This window comes from Lepidochelys kempii, chromosome 3, assembly GCF_965140265.1.
Source record: "Lepidochelys kempii isolate rLepKem1 chromosome 3, rLepKem1.hap2, whole genome shotgun sequence".
Lineage (NCBI taxonomy): Eukaryota > Metazoa > Chordata > Testudines > Cheloniidae > Lepidochelys > Lepidochelys kempii.
This window is the reverse complement of record NC_133258.1, coordinates 117,249,958-117,268,786: the sequence shown is the minus strand read 5'-3', so window position 1 is coordinate 117,268,786 and position 18,829 is coordinate 117,249,958.

The following is an 18,829-nucleotide window of genomic DNA, read 5'->3' as shown; positions in this document are numbered from 1 at the left end:
ATATTTTATGTACCTGTAGAGGAGTCACTCACCAGCCAGCATGTCCACTTGTGGCTGGTCATAGCATGCAGGCTTTCTTCCAGGGGCACTCTCTGATAATAGCTACTCTGGCCCTGCTGCTGGTCCACTTGTCTCTGTGATTCAACCCTCCAGCCAGGTCACACACAGCTTCACCCCTTGCAGGGTACTAATATCCAACACAGTACTAGACATTCATACAGTCTTCCACCCCTTTTGAGCTATTCCTTAATCCCCCTCTTCTTTCAGAGGGGCAAGTTCCTGGGTTTCTCCCCAGCAGGACTCAACCCCCATCCCTAAACAAAACCTAAGCTACTACTGCCCACCCTGGGCTTGTGATTTTAGTCCATCTGGGTTCTCCCCGATTCTCTGCTCCTCTTCTTGAACACTGACACACAAGGCTATCTTCTTGGAACCTTGTCCCTTTTCAGATCCCACCATAGGGCTAGCTCCTTTTCCAGCAAGAGGGAACCCTACACCCTATCTCTCCTGGGTATCCATCCTCCTAGGTCTCTTCGCTTAGTCTGAATCCTCAACTCCAGTCTATTCCCAAGGCTACCTGCCTGTGGAGCAGACATCTCTGAAGCCCACTTGCAATGTTTCCTTCAGCCACGCTACCTTTTCCTATCAGGGTCACTCCCAAAGCATTAACTCCCTCTTCAAGCTTCTTTCCCCATCCTAACTGAGCTCTCAGCCTTTTGTGCAAACTCTCTCTAAGTTAGGTCCAATCATTATCCAAGGCCCCCTGATCCCCAGCCAATTAGGATCCAGGCAAGAGGGTAGCTGATCCTCACAGGCAAGGCTAAGCCTGACTTCCCTTAAAGGGCCAACCGGCTTGTGGCAAAACCCTACCTATTAGGGTAGAAAATTGAAAGTATTTAGCTGTGCCTTTAGATATGTTAAGTTTTGTCACCTGTGGGTTATGGAAACCTGGAGTTCATGAAGCTTTGAGGGGAAGAATGTATTGACTTCAAAATTAATGCCAAATCTTACAAAAATCATCAAACACCGTGTTTTTCATTGAAGAAAACCACTATTGAAGTCTACATTTCTATGCAAAACTGTTTTTGACCTGATAGCATGAACCCAGAACCTCAGGGCAGCATAGCATAGCCACAGACTTTATTTGATCTTGGGCAAGTCACTTAACCCCTCTGGGCTTCCATATGCCTACCTGTGAAATGGCGATAATACTTCTCTACTTCATGTTGTGGGGCTTAATTAATTAAAATTCCTAAAGCTCTTTGAAAATCATGGAAGGTACTATTAGTTTGAATTCAGAGTCATAAAGTATAAGGCCAGAAGAGACCACCAGATCATGTAGTCTGACCTCCGGTATTTCACAGGCCACCAACACCACTCAGCACCCGCACACTAATCACAACAACCGAAATTAGACCAAAGTATTACAGACCACAGGCGACTAGACTATTACATGCCATAGGGAGAGAAGGAGGGACTGAGGTGCATCAATGCCCAAGGCCCCTGCAATGGCAGGAAACTAAGTGAGATATACCCAGATAATCCTAGCAAGTGACCCTGCACCCACATGCTGCAGAGGAAGGCAATTCTCTTCCCCCAGGTAACTTCCAATCTGACCTGTGGGAAAATTCCTTTCCGATCCCACATACTGTGATCAGTTAGACCCTGATCATGTGAGCAAGAATCAGCCTGCCAGCTACCTGAGAGAGAATGCTTGGTGACACCTCAGAGCACCGGCCTGCCCCACCCAGTATCCCATCTTCAGTTATAGCCATCTCTGATGGTTTAGAGGAAGGACACCAAAACAACAACATGGAAAAAAAACAACAACCTACCAACCAAACAACAGAATACATAGGGTTGGTGGAAAACCCTTCCTGACCTGTGCAGGTGACTGGCTGAAGCCCTGAAGCATGAGCTTTTAGGAACATAAAACATAAACTGGAAGTGAGCCCCAGCACTGCTGAGCCCTGGTCCCTACCATCACAAGCAACCCCATCATACAATCATACTCATAGATTTATCCAGCTCTCTTAAAACTGCTTGCATTGTTTGCTCCCACTACTCCTACTGGGAGGCTGTTCCAGAACCTCACTCCTCCGAAGACTGGAAAGCATCTTCTAATTTCTACCCCACACTCCGAGGTCTCTCTCGTCCTTTGTTGCTCCAGCAGAAGAGGTGGCGAGTTGGGGGGGGGGCAGCAGGGACTGCAGGTAGAAGGGGTGGGGAGGGGCCCACACTTTGGCCCAGGGACCCCACAAAACCCTAATCTTCCCCTGTATATTAGATATACTGCACTTCCCTTATCAAAAAATCAGTTATTTTCTTAAAGAAGGAAACCAGGTTAGTTAGTCTGGCATGATCTACCTTTAGTAAACCCATGTTGCATTACATTCCCTTTACCGTTTATCTCCATGAATTTAATTATTCTTTTCTTCACAGTTTGTTCTAAAGCCTTTCATACTACTGAGGTCAGATAACAGGTCTATAATTGTCTGGATCACTTTTTTTTCCTTTCTTAAATATAGGTACAGTGTTAGCTATTCTCCAGTCATACAGTACTACTTCTGGATAGAATTATTAAGAATCCTTGCTACTGGACTAGCAATCTCATTTGCCAGTTCTTTCAGTAGTCTGGGATAGAAATTATCCAGGCCCCCTGATTTGAGCACATTAAGCTCTTTAAATTTCTCTTCCACCTCAGATATGGTAATTTCCATTTCTAGTCCCTCATTTCCAACAGCCATCTTACCTTCATGCCCATGTTCCATATTATCATCTGTACTAAAATCTGAGGCAAAGTATTCATTGAGTTTTTGTGCCATGCCCAGATTATCTTTAGTCTCCTTCCCATCCACACTGCATAGGGGCCCAACCTCATCTTTCCTTATTCACTTTTTATTTAATAAAAACCCTCTTATTATTTTAATTGCTTTCAGAAGAGCTAATTCAGCTTGACTTTTAGCAATTCTCACTTTATTACTACATTTTCTAAACTCCATGATTTCTTTGCTGATCAACCCCCTTTTTCCACAACCTATAGGATCTTTACTTCTAAGAACCTTTTTGTGGTGGTTATTCATCCAGCTGGGTCTGGAGCCTTTGCCTACAAATTGTTTCTCTTGCTTGGGATGCAAATTTCGGATAGTTTGTGTATAGATGATTTGAAGAAATTCCAAGCATTCTCCATATTTAGGTCCTTGAGCTCTTCAGTCCAGCTGACTTTTTTTAACTAAGTCCCTTAATTTCCCAAAGTCTGCCCTTTTGAAATAAAAAAACATAACTGATGATCTGGTTTTGATTATCCTTCCATTTAATTTAATCTGAAGCAATTCACGATCACTTGATCCAAGGTTATTTCCTATGATCAGCTCTTCTACAACGTGCTCAGTACTTAACAAAACCAACCCTAAAATTGCATCACGTCTTGTTGGTTCAGGGGCACTTTGATGAAAAAAACTGTCTATCACACCCAGGAACAATTGTGATCTACCAGTATTAGTACCGTTTATTCTCTAGTCTATATCTGGGGTATTAAAGTCTCTCACTATGACACAAATAGTATTTAGTTCTCTAATAATATTAAGGAGAGTATTTATTAATATTTCTCCAAAAATTCTTTAGCATAGGAACACACATGAAAAATTTCTGTTAGATTAATTTTGTTTAAACAAAACCAAATGACTCGGTTAAAACTGAGTTTTAAAAAAAACCAAGCCACAACCTTAATGACAACTTGATGACTGCAGAGGAAAAAGCACCATTTATTTTTGGTGTTAATGAAATTCTTATTAAATATGACCACAGTTATAATCTTAGTCTGCCTGTGTACAAAACCCTCATTAAATGTGAATTTTATGGCACACATTTCCAAAAACCTACTTCCTTTTTATTGAAGATTTTATAAACAATATCCTCTTTAACCATGAAATGTTATCAGTGTCTTACCCTTTACAATTACTTAGCTTTTCTGTACAGGGGAATTCAGCCTTCATACACCAGCTGATGAAAGCCTAGCAGGAGAAAATAAAGCTAGAGCAGGGGCACCAGAACATCGGGGGTGAAGGGCAGGCTCCCTGGCCCTGCCCTGGCTTCTGGCTTGGCTGGGGGAAGGGCCTCAGGAGGAAGGAGTGGGGCCTTGGGGGTGGGAAGCCCTGGCTCCTCCACTTTTGGGAAGGCTTCACCACCCCTGAGCTAGAGTAAAAACTTTTTTTTTCCATGGGACTCTCCAACTGAAAGCACAACTTTTGTTCTAGGACACAAAACTGGAAATAATATGCACATTTTTAACAGTGAGGATAGTTAAGCATTGGAGCAGCTTACTGAGGGATGCAACAAATTCAACATCACATGGAGGCTTTAACACTATATATCTTTCTGAAAGATAGGCTCTTGTTCAACTACAAGTGTGGCTAGAAGTAGAAGTCATTGGGTGATGTTTGATGGCCTGTGTTATGCAGGAAGTCAGACTTCATGATTATAATAGTCCCTTTTGGCCTTAAAAATCTATGCATATATTTCAAAACTGCTTAGAGGGTTCAAGGCTCTTGTAATACGTCTCTCACAATAATGTGTACCACCGATGGCTATATACAAACATTAGAAATTTGGATGGTTAGGCAGCATTTTGGCATTCAGCACCATGTGACATGATGAACAATTGCCACCATTTGTAATAATAACTAGTGGCCAGATTTTCAAAATTATTTAGGCACTTAAAGATGCCTAGTGGGATTTTGAAAAGCACGTAAGCAGGTTAGCCACCTAGCACATACAAACACGTACACACACACATCTATCTGCTTGTATTACAAATTCACATCTATATTTTTGAACTGTGCTTAGATTCATGTATTTCAAGGCCAGAAGGGACTACTGTGAGGCCATAGGACTTCCCTGAATTAATTCCTGTTTGAACTAGAGCATATCTTTTAGAAAAACAACCAATCTTGATTTTAAAATTGCCAGTGATGGAGAATCAACCAGAGCCTTTGGTAAAATGTTTCAATGGTTAATTACCTTACTTCCTGTCTGAATTTGTCTAGCTTCAGCTTCCAGCCATGAAGAGAGATTAAGAATGATATATTTAAAAACTCTGTATCTTAGTTCTTCAGAGAGAAATATGGAGCACAGACCTTGATCCTGCACCACTGAAGTCAGTAGCAACGTTCCCCTGGATTTAAATAATTGCAGCACTGAACTCCTAGTGAGACATTAAAGTGCTTTGAACAATGCTTTTGGACACTTCTGCAGTATCTCTGTAAACATACCAAATAAATGTTACAATAGGTCATCATGTCAGTCACTGATATGAAGGCAAAACTGATATTTTTCACTGACCCACCTTGTCTTTTATGAGTTTATACATTGAGCCTGAAAGGTTTCCCAGAGGAAATCCTGTTATGTCCTTATTTCCGTCTCAATTTTTCCTCATTAGAAAATACATCTTTTACTTCCAAATACCTCCCTGTACCATGTAAACGTGGGTGTAGATCTCTATCTTTCATGAAGTAACTGTTTTAAAAGATAGGCATAACTCCAGCTGATTTCAATCTTTAGCATAATTATTGTGGTCAGCAGGAGAGCATTAAACTTCACTGTTCATAATTTGATTTTCCACTTAATAACATAAGTACATAAGAACTGCCATACTGAGTCAGACCAATCTAATCCAGGACCTTGTCTCCAACAATGGCCAGTAGCAGAGCTTCAAGGGGAGTTTTGGACAGAACCACTCCTTTCTTCCCCTCCCAGTTTCTGGCAGTTAGAGGTTTAGGGTCTCTCTGAGCATGGGATTATATCCCTGACCATCTTGGTTAATGGTCATTGATAGATGTATCCTTTAGGAAATTATCTATTCTTTTTTTAATCCAGGTTTCAGAGTAACAGCCGTGTTAGTCTGTATTCGCAAAAAGTGTGTGGTTTTTGGGAGGGGGGTGGGGGGGTGAGAGAACCTGGATTTGTGCAGGAAATGGCCCAACTTGATTGTCATGCACATTGTGTGGAGTGCTGTCACTTTGGATGGGCTATCACCAGCAGGAGAGTGAATTTGTGTGGGGGGGTGGAGGGCGAGAAAATCTGGATTTGTGCTGGAAATGGCCCAACTTGATCACTTTAGATAAGCTATTACCAGCAGGACAGTGGGGTGGGAGGAGGTATTGTTTCATATTCTCTGTGTGTATATAAAGTCTGCTGCAGTTTCCACGGTATGCATCCGATGAAGTGAGCTGTAGCTCACGAAAGCTCATGCTCAAATAAATTGGTTAGTCTCTAAGGTGCCACAAGTACTCCTTTTCTTTTTTTTAATCCAGTTACACTTTTGGCCACCAAATATCCCATGGCAATGAGTTCTACAGGTTAAATTGTGAATTGTGTGAAAAAAGTATTTCCTCTTGTTTGTATTAAACCAGCTGCCTATAAGTTTTATCGAGTGACCCCTGGCTTTTGTATTGTGGGAAGGGGTAAATAACACTTCTCTATTCCTTTATCTATTTGGATTGTAAATCTGAATTTCCTAAAATGCTCACGCAAATACCCTGAGAGAATACAGAAATAAAACTTCCTCCAACTGCACACCCCTAATTGTCATCTAACACCCCACACTGGAACGCATACTTGATGGGGACCCCGTCCTGAAATAAATCTTTCCTGAACCCCCTCTTCTGGCTTTAAAACAATCCTCCAGCCTCTCCAAGTTCACCATCAGAAGCAAGCTGCCCACAGACCAGGACATACCATCTCAAAGTGTCACCCCGGTGGCTGACAGCTGGAGCCCTGCTGCCTGGGTATGACAGCTGGAGCCACACCATCCAGGGCTCACAGCTGGAACCCCACCAGGCTGATACTCAGAGCCCCACTGCCCAGGGCTGACAGCTGGAATCGGGCATCAGGGCTCTGGCGGCGGGGCTCCAGCTGTCAGTGCCATACAATACCACAGACGGACAGTTAAATTGGTACAAACACTCATGATGAGGACGTGCACCACCAACAGAAGGAACTAGTGTGGACATAAAAAAACAGTTTAATTATGTCAGTGGCTGTACATTGATGTAACTTAAGTCGACTTAATTTTGTAATGTAGACTTGCCCTGAGTAAGTTTTCCAGACCTGAAGAAGAGCTCTGTGTGGCTTGAAAGCTTCTCTCTCTCACCAACAAAAGTTGATCCAATAAAAGATATTACTTCACCTACCTTGTCTCTCTAAGTATTGTCTTGGCATTCAGCCCCAATACAATAAAACATCAGAAAGGCATACACCTCAACAGGATAAGAAAATTTAAAAAAAAAACCCTCCTGTGTGCATCCAAGTCAGGGAAGCAGAAGGTGGACCAGAATTGCAGGTGCTGAATGCTGGTGTCAGGAAAAGGCTGAAACATGCTTGTGTGTTCAAGAGAAATAGGGTGGTTGCTAACAGGAGTTTTCTCCCTTTGTTGGTGGGTCCATGCTGTCTTCACCTCTCAGGTTTTGTATTGTTTTGGCCTCTTTAACTCCTTCAATATCCTCCTCCCTATCTATCCTAGGCATCAGGAGAGAGAAATGCTTCTTCCTCAAAGAGCTTCAGTGCCCAGATTGCAGCTCTGTACTGTGTTTTTAACGTACTGGTCAGCATGTTACAGGTCCCACTCGGTGCCTGATCCACACAAGATATGAATCTCTTAAAGACCCAGTTACAAAGCTTTAGGTCAAACGATAACATCTCATTGGGGTTTTAGCACTGGAGTTCCCCATTTCAAACACAGTGTGTCAGACAAGATGGCAGCAGTCACATAAGAGAGGACTCGTCCAGGATTCGAGCTGCTGTTGCCTCACACATCCCAGTTCTTAGAGGGCTACTCCCCCTTATTTGAGGACATGGGGAACTGCTTTGTGAAATCAGTGGAAAACTTCCTTACCATCTAACTATGCCTCAGGTAGACTGCTATCTTGATGGAGAAGCTAAGCACCATCCACGGACATAGAAATGTTAAGATATTTACAGGGGGTTACTTAATAACAATTATATTTGATACCAATTATTTGAGTTGGTTTGGAAAATTTTGACAGACTAAATTTTTGAAAGCAAATGAAGATGTGTGTAGAATTTTTTTCCTTGTTTTTCTGACCAGCACTATATATAATCCACTGCTTCCATTGACTGGTCACATTCTATCTAATTAACTCTTACATTGGAACTCCAGGGTTTCTACACCACTGAAGTCAACACTGGTGACTGAGCCCTTCTACCACTCCTAACTCTGGGTGAAATCCACCTTAATGCAGAGGGCCAACATAATGCCCTCCACATCACTTACGAATCTCTATAGACCTACAGGCAAAGCAGCCACACAGAAAGGATGCTTTCCCCCCGTGGAGGGATCCACACCACCAGCACAGAATAGGCCAGTATGAAAGAGTCTGTTGGACCTTAACTACATGGATCCAGTCACCCAATTGCTCCACAGAGGGGACAGCTTTGACCTGCCCATAAACTGAAAAGTGAATTCATCCCAAATTTCCTCCCTAAGGAGTTTCCTAGATGGACTCCAACTACTCAGGCCTTCTGAGGGAAGGGATAAATCTCACCCTCTATGCCTATATAAAAAGTCTGTTGAATAACACTCACTTATCTGATAGAAAAGGGGAAGAACAGGACTCAATCTTGATATGCTGGAAAATCTATAACAGATGTAGAGATTGGTATGTGGGTGTGCACTAGTTTCTTTCATCTCCCCACCCCCCATCCCAGCCCCCACCTTCAAAACTGGATATGCTTTATTCTGCCACAGTGTTGCTGTGTTATATCAAAGATATAAAAAGGTCCTCTGACATCACATGGCTAATCATGGCTTCCTGGTGAATAGGACCTGGCCTTTACGCCCTACCCTGAATGTTCTATTGACTTGCTGATAGGAAGTCCTGTTGCCATAACATAGGAATGAATGATTCAGCAGTCACAGGAAAGGGATCCACAGGTGCCAATCCATCCATTTCTATACAGCCCGAGCTGCCTTCACATTAGGGTGGGGTCCAGCTTTGTTCTGTATTTAAATCTTTCCCTTTTTTCAAATGTCATACATTTTCCACGCAGTCAGTATTTACAATAACCCAATCCAACTGCACAATGGGAAGTCTAAAAGAATTAACTGCCTCTCAGCTGTGATAGCCACTAAATACACAAAGACAAAGTGCTGTATTTGGAATGTCAAGATAATTTATAAAATTAGTCTTAGAAAGTTTGTGGGCTTCAGTTACTGTCATTTTGGCCTGCTGCAGAACTATCACAGCCTCTAGGATGATCTAAACACGGTTCTACATAAGCACAAAACAAAATCCTTAATTTATTTTATTTAGATAAGTTTTTTTAAAAAGAAGCTTTCTTTAGATTTATCAGAAGGGACACCTATCCAAGGCTCTCTGTGGTCCTGCTGTAAATTATGGAAACAAAGTTAAAAAGCCAGCAGAACACAGGAATATAATTTTGTCAACGAGATTCCATTCCATTTGCTAACAAATGGTTTCTGAATGAGTGCAGCACACTGTAAAATGCTTAACATGGCTATGCAAATATTTTTGCTATATTTGGGCAATACACAATTAGCACGGGTTTTTTTTTTCACCCTTATCTGAATTAAGTAGAAAGAAACGGAATGCTCTGCTCCTGACTTGAGAACCCATTCAAAATTAAAGTGTATGCTATACAATTAGCTGCTAAATGATAGTATATGGCAGGCTGAGCACCTGTCCATTTTAGAATATAAGCCCTGTAAACTAGCAACTGGTTTAAAAATAACTATTGCTAGAAAAGTGTGATTGCTGCAAAACCCAGACTTGGCCTAAGTGTGTTATAAAATAAATAGTTTATGACCGAGGAACATATGAATTGCCATACTGGATCAGACCAGTTGTCTGCCTAGTGTTTGCCAGTGGCCAGTATCTCCCTGCACCTATCACACATAAAACTACATTCACTAATGTATTCAGTTTTTAAAAAACCCCACACATTGAAAAGTTCCTAAAATTGGGTTCAAAGTAGCCTATTTTTGCTAATTAAATCAATGAATAGCTCCTTTCCATGTCTGTTCATAGAAAGGATTGCCCTCTTGATGAAGAAGCTCCATCTTTCTATTAACTTTTTTTGGGCTGCTTTCCCATTTTTTGAAGAGCTTGAATAATCTCTTGTATCTGGTAATTTAACCATACTGTCTTTTTTCTTGACTTCTAACTTCCTTTGCTGTTCAGGGGCATATATGCTTTCTGTGACTCTGTTATGTTATACTTAAATAGACTCCACGCTGAATCAAATGATTTTAACTTATTCACTTTTTAATTTAGGGTCCTTTGACTAACTTCCTTATCTTTTTATAAAAGGGGAGGTAGGATTGAGGATACTGCAGAGGTGATAGAACCCTACATAAAGATGCAGAATAATTTCCACTGGCTTATACGAGCAAGGGGATGTGGCAGATTGAAGTCTCTGAGGTACAAGGAACTAGAGTCTGGCAGAGACCGAGGCGCTCATGCAGGGGAAAATCTAGGAACAGCCATACTTGGGGAGAAAGCATAGGATGATTATATTTTGTTATTTATAATAACAATGAAAGCAAATCACAAGTTCTGGGACCAGATTGTGACCACAAATAGCAACAGAGAATTCCCTGGTGGAAGGCTACTCTTTGCTGTGTAAAGCCGGTAGAGGTGGCTCTTAGGCCAGCTACCCCAGTGTAGGGAGTAAGCCAAGGTAGGGAGAGAGCATTTCGACATGCGGTGTGGCAGTGCAAAGCTCTGCTCCACCATCCACCTCTTCACTGATAAAAGTTACAGCAACCCGTGGGCTGCTCTAACTCATGTTGGGCTGGGGCTGAATCAGAGTGCCATTACCCCTTCCTTGCCCCCTGTGCTGAGCAGAGCGCAGCCACAGGAAAGAATTTGACTCATCTATCCAAAGAAGTCTGAATTTCCAACAGTATGACCTCCAGGAAAGATATGACCAGCTTCAGAAAGCATCATTTAGTTTGGGCTTTCTGTCATGATCTCCACAGGGACTGTGCCTGGGGTTATTCATATAGTCTCACATCCCATCATAGACCTGCTTCTCCCCTGCCCTGTGCTTTGGATAGTCATTTACACCTAATGCAAAATGGATGTAAATGCTAGCAGATTAGAATAGAAATGATTTTGCACTCACTCTGGACTGGTGTAAATGATTACTCAAGGTGCGAGGCAGTGAACAATCAGACCCTGTGGCTCTGAGGCTGCTTTTTTGTACGTTTACACTTCTTTTGGGAAGCTCTTTCCATTTTTCTCTTGCTGGACACTTTATCTGCTTTTGACATGGTCTTGAACATATCTTCTATGTTTAGACTTTAGTTAGGGGGTCAGTCTTTGCATTTGTTAAAGTCAACCAGTCTTTAGTGAATTCAGTTTTTTCATTGAACAAGAATTAAAAATTCATACCCCAGAGTGGCGTAGTTAAGCCGACCTAAGTCCCCATGGAGTTAGCACTAGGTTGACTGAAAATTTTTTCCATTGACGTAGCTACCACCTCTCCAGGACATGGATTACCTACTCGGATGGGAGAACCTCTCCTGTTAGCATAGGTAGTGTCTATACTGAAGTGCTACAGCAGTGCAACTGCAGCGTTCCAAGTGTAGACAAGTCATGAGAGACTGTTACAGAAGTCTTGTTTCTTGTAGTTCAGACTCCTTGTTAGCATTTTTGGCTCACAGGAATACCCCATCACAGGGGTGCCAAAACAGTCCAATGCAGGGACTGGTGGGACAAAGGACCAAAACTCCTGCTAGCAATGAGAAGAGATGTGTTGCAGCCAGCAAGATGGAGATGCCTCCAAGAGGAGTTGTCCAACAATCAGAGAAAGCAGCCAGCAGAGTGTGATAGGTCACCCAAGCATCTACTGGTCCTGGAGACAGGCACTCATGTGAGAATCCCACCATTAGAGAGACACCAGAAGGACTAAAGGAGTCATGAGGGGTGTAGTGGCACCCAGTGCATATGAAATGACCTCACGGGAGGGACAAGTGATCTGAAGGAACCGGAGACATTTATGAGCCAGCAGCCAAAACACACAGAGAAAGCCTACAGAGATCATCACAGAATGGAGAGAGGGAGAACCATCCAGAGGCCAACCCGACGGGGGGGAGGAGACTCCACAGAGAGATAGTTTGTTAGACTCAGAGAGGTAACAGAGAGATAGAGAGGGAGACAGAGATAAGTCATGCCCAGTGTGGTAGACTGTTGAAGATACCAAAGTATCTCAAAACCTACATAGCCAGCTGAGCCCATGGTCAAGATAAGATTTCAACTTGGATATAGGCTAGCAACCTCTAGCTGAAGGGGCACAAGGTGGGCATCAACTATTTGTTCTTAATGTTTATATTAAAATATTTGTATCCTGATCAGTGGAACTGGAGCCAAAAGGCCTGTGTTCACTGAAGGAAAACCAGTGGAACATGGACATGGTGGGAAATAAGGTTGGAAGCAACTCAGCCACATGGACAGAGCACTGTGCAGGATTTAATGAAGTTCTACTTGTTCAACTTAACCTGCATTCAGCATCATTCTTTGTGAGTGAAACAAGAAGGAATTGTTTAGAATGTTTAGAACATATTTGATCTATTCAATATACAATAAATCCAACACAGGTTCTTAAATAAACTAGTGGTTGAAGCAGGGGTCATGCCTAGGGGTTAGAACAACAACCAGGGCCCAGGGTCAGAGCTGGAGTCAGAGGCCAGATACCAGAACCAAGTCACAGCCAGAGCCAGGAGTTGGAGCACAGGTCAGAACTGGAGATCAGAGATCAGAGCCAAGGGTTAGAGCCAGAGTCAGAAATCAGAACTGAGGGTCAGAGCCAAGATACCTGGAGTGAGGGAAGGTAGAAGAGGTCTGGGGGCAAGGTAGGTGCTATCACAGTCATGGGTAAGTGCTTTGAGCAGCCACTGAAGTGCTGCTGTTGCTGTTGGGTTTAAAAGTCAGGCGTTCCAATCAGTCAGGCAGCCTGCTGCAGGCCAGCTGTGCTCATTAGGTTGTCTGCAGAGTGGCTCTACTGCAAGCCCTGATTCCTGACACTGTGACTAGGATACATTGCACACGCAGCTGCCTATGCATCTCACAGTGTCTCATCTCTGCTGTTTCACTAGCACAGGAGACACAAATCTCTGAGGCTTTCTGGTCCAGCTATCTCCGAGGTGGATGGTCCCACAGCTAGGGTGTGTTCTTAAGACTTCGGGACCCTATGTACAGAACTGTAGGTGCCATAAAGCCCACACTTATCTGCTGCTGTTGAATAAAGCTTTTGATCCTAGGCTATCATATTTTCCTTTGAACATACAGGTCAGAGAGAGAATGCCTTGCTTTTTAGACTCCCGCAAGGCTCTCTTTTACAGAAACACAGAATGCCCACTTCATACCCTTGATCACAGTCTTCCTGGAAGAGACTTCTTTTCTTTTCTTTTCTTTTCTTTTCTTTTCTTTTCTTTTCTTTTCTTTTCTTTTAAGGTCTTCTGATCTAAACTTGTCCTACTAGGGAATGGCAGGGGTTTGTTTTGAGAGGGTAACTGATCACTACTTAAATCTATATCTCCTTTTTTCACGATGTAGCTATAGAGAGTTGCTCTGAGACTTCCAGCCCATCCCCCATTCTTTTCCACGTTACCCCCCAAAAGCTACTCATTGCAATAAGCCTCACTACATCTGAAGGGTGGATGCCATTCTACATCCCTTATATCCACGTTAACAAAGCACATCTGCCACAATGGGCGCATCTACACTAGGAAACTTTTTGTACCTGTTTCCCAGAAATGATGGGACTGCCCCGCATCTGAGCAGATTTGGCAGATTTTCATAGCATTGTAGTAAAAAGAGATAGAAGCAGAATTAGACAGCATGATAGAAGAAGTGCTGGCAGCGGGTCTGCACAACAACTCCAGTCATTGTCAGTTGTCCTATAGCTATACTTGTACTAGAGCAGGTCTTCAGTCTTTTCTGTATCTCAATCACTTTTTCCAGATTAGGACCCTCCTTCCATCTAGCCAGGATCTTGTCTGGATTCCCTCTGACTCCTTGACACCTGTCTGTGACCCTAAAGTTGAGAGTGCATATACGAAAGCATTGGTGGGGGAATTTCAGAAGCCCCTCACTGTACATACAGCCTCATTATGCTTGACTGTAGCTAGTGAGAGGAACAACCTGGATTATCAGGGGGATATACATATGCTTCTGGGAGTGAAGGTGGCAAACAATTACCAGGAAGGAAAGCATGAAAAAGATTTACAGCGTGAATGATGTGATATAGAGAAGTGTTTCCTCTTTGAGGGAATCTCAAGTGTCCTATAACCGTGTCCGAGTGGAATTGATGGGACTGCTCAGAAGGTTCAAATCCCATAACTAAATTGGAAACCTGTTCAAAAGACAGAGATGGTGCAGACATTACAGACATGGCTGCAAGAAGGATTCTGGGCCTAGGCAGAAAACAGTTTAAAATCCTTGTATCTCTAAATCTGCCATACTTTTCCAACCCCCATTTTCCCCTCCCCAGTCCAACTTCCCTCCAATTGAAAGCAATCTGAAACAGTTCTAAGGGGAGCTCTCTGTGTGAACGGAAAGTTTAACAGAATTCTCTGATTTTCATAGACAATTGAGGTGGATTCTATTAAGAGCTTAGATCATTATGGGTAATAATCAGGGGGTTCCGAGAAGTTGCCCTAGTGCTGACTAAGAAGCTTTTCTCTGCTTGTTTCCATTGCAGCAAGGGTCACTTAGAATGTAATATAGTGAGCTGAAATCAAAAGGGAAGCAGCTCGGAGTGCAGTGACTCCTCCAGCAGAGCATGGAATGGCCTCTCAACAGTGAAGCCAGGAAGTGTGCCAGCTTCTTTCCCACAGCTTTGTCAATGAACTTCAATCATGGTCTGCAACATCCCTCCTGTTCCCAGCCCTTTTCTGTGGATAAGTGGTCCACCACGCTGAGTAGGTGGATGGGTATCTAGTGCCTTATATAACAAGACTAATGTACATGGTACCACACAGTACCAGAAAATCAAAGATAGAAAAGGTTTTCTTTATTTTATTGTTTTTTATTTCTGACAGGGATTTTCATGAACAGTGAAAGCTGTAGGCACCAAAGAAAATAAGGCAACTGAAACACAGCTTCTTGTCTCTGTAGAAGGCTGTGGCATAATTAATGTCACCGTTGTACAATCTCAGAAAGTCTGAAACTGTAGCTCTCTGTGGTTACATGTTTGGGCACAAGGAACTAGCAAGAAGTAACTATTTTAAACTTAAAGGAACCTAAGAAAACAGGGACATTTTCCTGGGAGACAAGTCAACAGCAGAATTGCCCCTGTAAATGGCCCTTGTTCCAAGTGGCCCTGAGATCACCATATTTATCCTATTATTATGACTTATCTGGATTTGAACAGGAGTCTCCACACATGAAAGAGGAATGCATTAATCCTCTATATTAACTAGCTTCTGGTTTTGCAATCTTTAATCCAGTCATTTTTGATGTCCTGTATTGGTGAAGGAGTGGTGGAGAAATGTTTTGGAGTGGATGGTCAGGAGATTGATATCCTGAAAAAAAACCCCTTCATATTCCTTACCAGAACTCTGAAATACCTGACCAAAAATGCAGCCCCAGTGAAATAATAACAATAATCATAATAAGTAATTAAAATTACTAGCTAGTGAGTGGCCTTTTCTGAAATTGGATCCCCATTGTGCTAGGTATTGTAAACATACAATAGAGACAGTCTCTGCCCTGAACAGTTTACAGTCTAAGAAGATGAGACAGACAATGGGTGAGATGGGGAAAAAGAGGCACAGAGTTGAAGTGACTTGCTCAAGGTCACACAGGAGGTCAGTAACCAAGCCAGGAAATCTATCTGGGGCCTTATTCAGGCCCTTAGAAATATATATAAGTAGGCACCTGATCTCACAAAGGCAGTTTCCCAAAGGACTTCTAGATAAATAAAGCATTATAAAGGAATATATTTATATGTGCCTTATTCTAATGAAGGCCGACAGTTTTGAGAGACTGGACTTGCTTTATTTATGAAGGTGAAAGGTGATGATGAAACATGCTTACCACATAAAATTTGGTGGAATTAGGCTAGTCAATGATTTCTACAGCATTCAGAATGAGATCACAACATATAATATGTAGAAATAGAGTAGATGTGGAAAACTAAAATTGCTGGGTCCTGATTTGGTTCCGCTGGCACTGTGGGCCCTTTATACTGGTTCTTCCAGTGCAAAGGAGCCATAAAGCTGGCTGAACCAGTCACCTGGGAATTCCCCTGCAGGGGGGTATTCCCCGGGTAGCGTCGAGCTGGCGTAGCTAGGCCTATGTCACCATCCTGGCAGCTTCTGGAATTGGGGTTGTTGGAGGCATGACTGGGAAAGAGGGGGCATGGCCACAGCAACTGTGTTCTTCAGCTATTCTTGGCTGTCACAACAGCCCCATGGGTACCACTGCAGTTTATATCAGGGATTCTCTCACCAGCATCCAAATTCTGGGGACTGCAAAGGAGGCACTCAATCACATTCCTCCTGAGCTGTTGCAAACAGCTTGGAAAAGGGGGGCTGATGTTTCCATTTGCATAGAGGCCACTGAGCTATTTGATTAAAGTTTATACAATGGTGAATATTTTTGCATATATATATATATATTTTTGACTAGGGGATATTTTTATCTTATCAATATAAAAAAGCCATAGGCTCCTATTAATATTTAATTAACGGGAGGAGGTCTCGGGTCCAAAGCCCTCCCCTTCCACATACCTGCAACAACACAGTGAAGCCTTATTTTAGCAGTTTCTGCAAACCAAACAGTTGAGTCTTTGTTTATTTGTTTTTCAGCTAGGCTTGGAATAGTTGCTAACTGGGGAAGCTAATTTACAGTAGTTCTGTGAGCTCCTTTGCTCATCCTCCCCCAAACTGAGGACTTTACAATCTTGAAGTAGCTTTCTTGAGTATTTTCTCAATAATTACTTGTTAAATCAGTGCAGATACATGGATTATGGAGTTTAATAAAGTGTCTCTGGGATATTTTTGTCTATGAGCAGTTTTGACAAGAACGATATTTGAGTTTGAGGGAAGGCAAGTATTTGAGGTCTTCATAAAGAGGTATTTTTATACCAAGGATGTAATTTATTAGTAATGGCCGAATCTCAAAAAGTTTAGGTAGCAAAGCATCCCAAAGGTTTAATGCTTATCCATGGTTTCTCCCATCTGAACCTCTTGTATCTCAATTTTGGCCTTTATGTTTTTGAAAAACAGGCCTTCTCCTAAGATTTCTGGGGCTTCCTCAGTCTGACTATATTAGGAGAGCAACTTATCTGATGATATTACAACACTTCTGTTTCCAGGGCTAAAGTCCTGATCGTGCTACACTAAAGTCAATAGCAGAGCTCTTACTGTCTTTAGTGGGGCAGGATCAGGCTCTTGTAAGGCAGAGGGACATAAAATTAAAAGTAATTGGGTGGCGCGGATGGAATAGTTAGCAGAACTTTTTTGAACCTCATTAAAGAAGGTTTGAGAGGGCGATGGGCTTTTTCCTTTTGCCAAATTAGTTTCTCCTTCCCTAGTTTTAACTGGGTATAGCACTAAAATACACTAGTGTTTTATTAGGTGGAGTAGAAGAGGAATTGTTGTAATGTCCTTCCTCCTGGTATCATGCCAACTCTATGACAAGTTGGAAGGAACAACATGAAAATATACAGGAACCTTTCTCTGACCTTGCTTCAGTATGCTCAGGATTATAGACTGTGAATTTAATGGCTATGACTCAAGATTCCAGATGTTGACACTTTCATGGTAAGGGGACCCCTCATGACTTTTGAAAATACCCCTGCATTACAGCAGCCTGAATTACAGCCAGCATCCGAGGAGTTTTGTGGGCACAATGCCTACAATGGTGTCATTCCCATGATTAAATTAAAACTTAGTGTTACTGAAGGCAATTTCTCAGAGGGACCTCTGCATCGGAAAAGGGGATGGTAGTATGAAATGGGCTTCCAGTGAATAGATTAAATTTTTAAAATGACATTATTAGTCTATTATATTAAAGAAATAGTATTCTAGAATATGACAACATATTATTATGTGAGCTCCAAAAGAACTTTGTAATGGTTCAAGCTGGGAAGCATGGAATTTTCTGCAGCATTGTTTTCTTGCCTTTTTTTACGATTAATTTTCTATTCAGTGTCACCTACAGGTATGTTCTTTGCCATTTGTCTGTTATTATATTTGTTTCTTTGTTAAATGCCAATTTTGTACTCGTACTATATCATACGACAACCATCATTGACTCACATGTCCAGTTTTGAAATAATAGCAGAATCTTCACCATAATCTCCCTTCTTAAAAAAACCCAAACATAAAGAGCTAAGTGTGTCTTCCAGACGATGGTTTCTGTATTATGTAAATACATCAAAGGTCATAAAATGTACAGTGGTAACTTTAGCTTCTGCATTTCAGCCTCTACTAACCACATCTGACCCAATGTACACATGAAAATGGTGAATCATCGTCATTGGCTTTGACAGTGAGGAAAGCACTAATGTTTTGATCATCTCTGTACAAAGCGAGATCTGTTCCCAGTTAGTTGTTGTTTTTTTACATTTCTCTTTGTTTTGTCAGTGCTGCAAACATTCGTAGTTTTCTGTTGAGCGCTTTGTTTATAAGGTTGAAGTACTCTTTAATTACATGTGATTGGACGGTTTTACCCTTCTGCTTTTAAAACAGAGCTTACATGCTGTATGTAGTCAAAAACTCTTCCCTTCTGGTGCTTGACTTAAGCAGTAAAGAAATTAACAATAGAAAAACATAGGGTCT